This window comes from Aplysia californica, unplaced genomic scaffold (assembly GCF_000002075.1).
Source record: "Aplysia californica isolate F4 #8 unplaced genomic scaffold, AplCal3.0 scaffold01211, whole genome shotgun sequence".
NCBI lineage: Eukaryota > Metazoa > Mollusca > Gastropoda > Aplysiida > Aplysiidae > Aplysia > Aplysia californica.
In genome coordinates this window covers 145,511-150,752 of record NW_004798481.1, presented here as the reverse complement: position 1 = coordinate 150,752, position 5,242 = coordinate 145,511, and the positions used below count along the sequence as shown (strand labels likewise).

At 40.0% G+C, this 5,242-nt stretch overlaps 1 long non-coding RNA gene across 1 annotated transcript; it reads left to right on the top strand.

Annotated features, from left to right (window-relative positions):
• Positions 1-826: 826 nt before the first annotated feature.
• LOC118478920 lies at positions 827-4,495 on the top strand. The gene is made up of 2 exons (XR_004859362.1): positions 827-1,118; positions 2,271-4,495. It is a non-coding gene; the product is annotated as an uncharacterized LOC118478920 (long non-coding RNA).
• Positions 4,496-5,242: the final 747 nt, after the last annotated feature.

Here is a 5,242-nt window from a genome sequence, read left to right as displayed (position 1 = left end):
GAATGGGCCAGTCTTGACAGAGGGAGAAACAGCATTCCAGGAGAGACTGACATACTTGATAAGATTAAGTTATCTTCCCCATGTAGGAATCGAACTTTCGTCTTGACGTACACGGTGAAAATCTAATTATGCGGGACCACTGAAATAATTATAAGTATAAAGTACCGCTAACATTTTGCTTTCATAATTTGAAGCAAGCAAATAGTTACTAATCATTTGAATGAAGTAAAAATCTTTAGAATAATAATTTTGATAGATTAAAAATCTAACAAATGTCATCAAGTCTAAACAATAGCAGGCATACCCTTTTTGTACTAAAAATTATAGATCTATAATGAAACATTATTGAAAAGTTGAATCCTAGTCCGTGGCTCAAGCAATAACGAGTAGTAGTAATACGATGTTTGTAAGACAACTCAAGCAGCCATTGTTTTCATCATTCTGTATGATACCCCCCCCCTTTCCACCCCACCCCCTCCCCTTTTCACCCCTTTCCCCAACCCCCACTCCGCGCCGCTCTTTGAAGTCTCCACCATCCCGTTAGAACAGCGACAGATGCCGAAACAGCGCAAGTAACGGTGACGTAGCCTGCTCACCCTTGCCGAAAAATTGTCTCCCCATCGCCGAGTGTTTATCGATCTCTATCCCTCGTTTAGCCCCCGCCCTCGCCCATCTCTCGCTCTCCACCCTCACAACACCTCCGGTCTGGAACATCCCAGCCTAGGCCAATGCCAGACAGGAACCGGACTCCCTTCCAATAGAAGGGCGGTGCCTCATGGTGTGGACTCGTGCCCTAGCGCTATGGCGGCCGGTAAATGACAGCCTAGGGACCCCCTTCCCTTGTGGGGGGACAACTCGGTAGAAATACCGAGACGCGTGTGGCGTGAATCCGATTAGCCGGCCCAACGTACATAAGCTGGAGCCGTTTAGCGAATTTCTCACTTTCTAAACTCAATGATCGTTTTATCCGAGCGGGGGGTCTAAATTAGATATAAGGCAGATAGAATTTAGCCGTGCATCTTTTTAGAGAGCCAAGCTCGCCTGTTCTAATCGAATCTTTTAGTCAAACGATCGTAGTGCCAGTGCACGCCTGAGAATTACGTGCCCTTCGCTGGAAGGTTAGTACGATTTTCCAGGGAGCGACATGCCTTGGGAAAGGCATAACTGAATTTATCTAGTCGGTCTACATCATTGGTGAAATGCGTTTTGTTTCTCATTACGGAATTCGCATCAGGGATTTCGAGATTTCTTCTTTAGGTTACTGGTACTAACAAAATCTCGCCAGCCATTCTTCTTGATTATCACATTGCGTTTATTAGACACACAGGAAAAGACAGAAATAAATTGATTTACCTTCCCCTGTTGCAAAATCTGAATTTGATGTATCGGATTATTCCACAACATCGGAACCTCTACAGCGGAACAAATAGAATAACAGATCATCATAATATTAATTTATTACAGACGATTGAGTTGAAGGAAGATGGCATCAGATTACATCGCTTGGATGGGCAAAATCGCGCCTTGTTTTGTAGCCAGTAACGAGATAAACATTTGAATATGTCTAGTTCCGTTCTAGTTTCTGTCTAAGTTAACCAAAAACAAAACCTGATCGTCGCAAAGAAGAAATCTTATAGACTATACTTAAAGGCATTTTTTTTCTCAGCGTGTGTGTTAGTCTGTTTTCTAGTTTTTTGTTTCAAGTTTAAATTTGAAGAGTAATATTGTTCAGAGAACACATTTTTTTCCTTGTTGAAGAACATGATTCTGTACAAAGAATCCTGTTTATGCCTGCTGATATGTTCAGCTGTGTTATTCTCTTTTTGCCTTTCAATTGTATACTTTAATTATAATTATCATACTGTATCCAGCTCAGATTGATTTGATTCCAAGGAGCAATGTATTTATGACCCTTCTCAGCGGCATGTAACAAGCAAGTATACATTTACTAAAGTGGGCCCAGGCTCTGTTTTGAAAGCGCTGTTTACATGTCATGTAAATATCAATGCATGAGATCAAGTCGATTGTATATATTTTTTTCTCTGCATTCCTAAAACAAAACATGATTTTTTTAATGTCCCTACAAACTACATTTCTATTCACGACTGGTACCAATAAACTGAACCCTTTAAAAATTATAAACATGCGTTACACTAAAATGTCAATTTGGGAAGAACAGATATTCCGACACAAACACATTCTATCTCTACACTAATGTTGTAATGACTTTGAGAAATAATAATTCTTTTTTTTTTTCACTTTCCTTACAGAAACATTATTCATGCACTTGTCTACATTCGAGAAATGTGTTGTGTTATGAACTCAGAGAACTGAAACCTGTGCTGTGAAGATAGAGAGTCTCACGACTCAGCAACCCGAGAACACACCATATCAGAGCCTCTAACAGCTGTGGATCTTTCAGCTTGAACAAGTCGTATTTACTATAATATTGTCATCAAATTTACTTTGACAACCGCGATATCTGTGCAGACTCAACCTTGACACAACCACCATGGATTACCCCTATCTCAATCAGCCTAGCTTCGATGCCAACTGTGGATTGCCTCCAATGGATGCGGGTTTAGGAAACCCTTGCAACATTCCGTGCTCTTATCCGGATTCTGCAAATCCTTTCTCCCAGATGGGACAAGGCTACGGCAGGTACAACGGTGTGAGATCTTTTCCTCCGATGGGTTCGAACCCGCCTGGTCTAGGTCCAGGAGGATCTTGCAGCATGGTTCCTAGACCACGTGATCATCATCCTCAGCCACCTGTCTTCGGTGGAGGTAAGTTCTCTACTTTTGTTGTATATTATGTTTGAATCACACAAGTTGTCCATTTGTTTGCTTCCACGGACGGAGAAAGTGTGACTGTGAAAAAGCAGCTCTAAGGCTAAAAACAATGGAATCCAGTTTTTGGGGATTAATTCTGCACGGAACATCAATCCGGGGTCTGTGGTGTGGCGGTTAGGCGCTTCGCCGTCGTTCGCAGGAGACCCTAATTTGATTCCTGTGTAGGAAGGATTTTTGTCGAGATTTTCGGTATTTCAATTGAGACGCAAAATGCACCTGCACAAACAAACACATAAAAGAAAAAAGCACACAAACACAACAAAACAAAAACAAAAAACAAATAAATAAACAAATAAACAGACAAGCAAACACAAAAAAACGCGGACATAATAAACGTGTTTCTGACAAAGTACTCGTGTGACTGATAACAATACATTTGGGGTTTTGGGATAAATAGGAAACATGAGGCACTTTCGCTAGAACAAAGCTTGAAATTTACCACAAAAGCAATATTATATATTATGCTATCAGATTGCATCATGTTTTGGAATATCTAACTCAAGAATCCCACATCTGTTAGCAGATTTTTTTTTGACTAATTCAATAAACTTGGAATGGAAACAAGAAAGAAATTTTAGTCTAAGATTTCCCTAGGCGCAAAGCCACTGACTATGGACACAGACGCAATTTATTTCGTAAATCTGTAATCTTCATAATTAATGTTTTATATATCTTAATGTGCGAATTCGTCAGAATTGTTTTCTGTCGCTTGATTTTCACAGTGCCATCCTTTCAGAGATAATAATAATTGCATTTATATAGCGCATATCCACGCTCTGCAGCATGCTCTGTACGCTTTACTAAGTCTGCTATTATCCCAGTAGACCGTAAAACACTCAGAAACATTCCCGTTCTCCAGGGAAGCATACAGTACAAGCTGCGAATGTCACCAACTCAAACAAAAATAAACTGACAAGATATTTCACTTCTGTCGTTGGGTATCCATTTCCACTTGGGTGAAGTGAAGAAAATTCTTGCAAAGTGCTTTTCCTAAAGACACAACGTCGGGGCCCTGACGGGATTCGAATTCACTACCTTACGGTTGCGAGTCCGAGAGCCTAACCACAAGGCCACTGACGTAGGGGAGTATGGATAGCAGTAATAGATTAACCGAAATACCCACCAGCAAGAGGTACAACCCCTCAACACTACATCAGTACACTAATGTGTCTTTGCTGGTTTCTCACGCTCACAACTGGCGTATGCGGTGTATCGGTTAGGCGCTTTGCTGTAGCACTCAGGTACCCTAGTTCGATCCCGAGGTGGCATGTTGTATTCCTCTGAGCCCAGGTTGACCCTGGCAGGCAGGATAGAAACCCCGTCCCCTAAATGATCCAAATAGTATTGATGGGGACGTAAAAACACCTACATAAACAATTCACGGACACTTTCACCAAAGTTGTGCGGTCACTGCCTTCTTCTCTTCCTTTTCCTTTTCTCCAACCACTGGGCCAAAATGTCGCAATCTCTGAAAGACGTATTCGTATGTAATAGGTTGTAAAATTGAAGCAAAGAAATATATTATGTATAAGATGCAAGCAGATAAACTTTAAATAACTACTAAAATCAACTGTAATTTAGTTTATTATACATACGGAGTGGGCACTTACATTAAACACAGCTCTATTTTGACAGAAAAAAAACCCAAAAGCTCTCCAAAAAAAAAAGAAAAAAGAAAGAAAGACAAAGACACAGTCCAATCAACGGTATACCACGAAAACCATCTTTATTTCAATCCTTTACCCATGGCAATATTACTCTTTCTGTGAAATACATTTCAATACTTCGTGAGAGTACCAAAGACTATAATATTTTGTATTATTAAATCAACTTCGCTTTTCATTCTATTAACTTCTATTAACTATTATTTCTTTTCTTTGTCAATTTTCAGATAAATTTTTTTTTCGTTTGTATTTTTTTTCTCGGGTGATATATTTTCATTTTTTCTTTTGGTCGTTAACTGCGCAGACTGTTTTGCTATTGTTTCACTTTATTCAATGCACGTAACAAAAAAAGACCACAAAGCCGGATCTAGTACAAGATCATGATTGTCGCAAGTGGAACACATTAGATTTCCAAGTATCTAACTAATTAGATCTAGTAAGAATAGTGAGGATAATTCCTCACTTACTATGGTGCCGACCGAGATTTGGGGGTGCGCTGACTGCTTTGTTTTGTTTTTATTTGTTTCGGTTTGTTTTTGTTTGGTTTGGTTTGGGACGTTTGCGTTTTTGGGGGGGGGGGTTAGAAATGAGGAGGAGAGAAATAAAATAGGAGAGGGGGAGGTGGTAAATCTGAATTTTGTCATAACCAGTTCTCATACAGGTGTCCTCTTTTCGGATGCATGTTTTGATAGGTGGCAAATGTATAAGCATTAAGGGGTCGGGTAA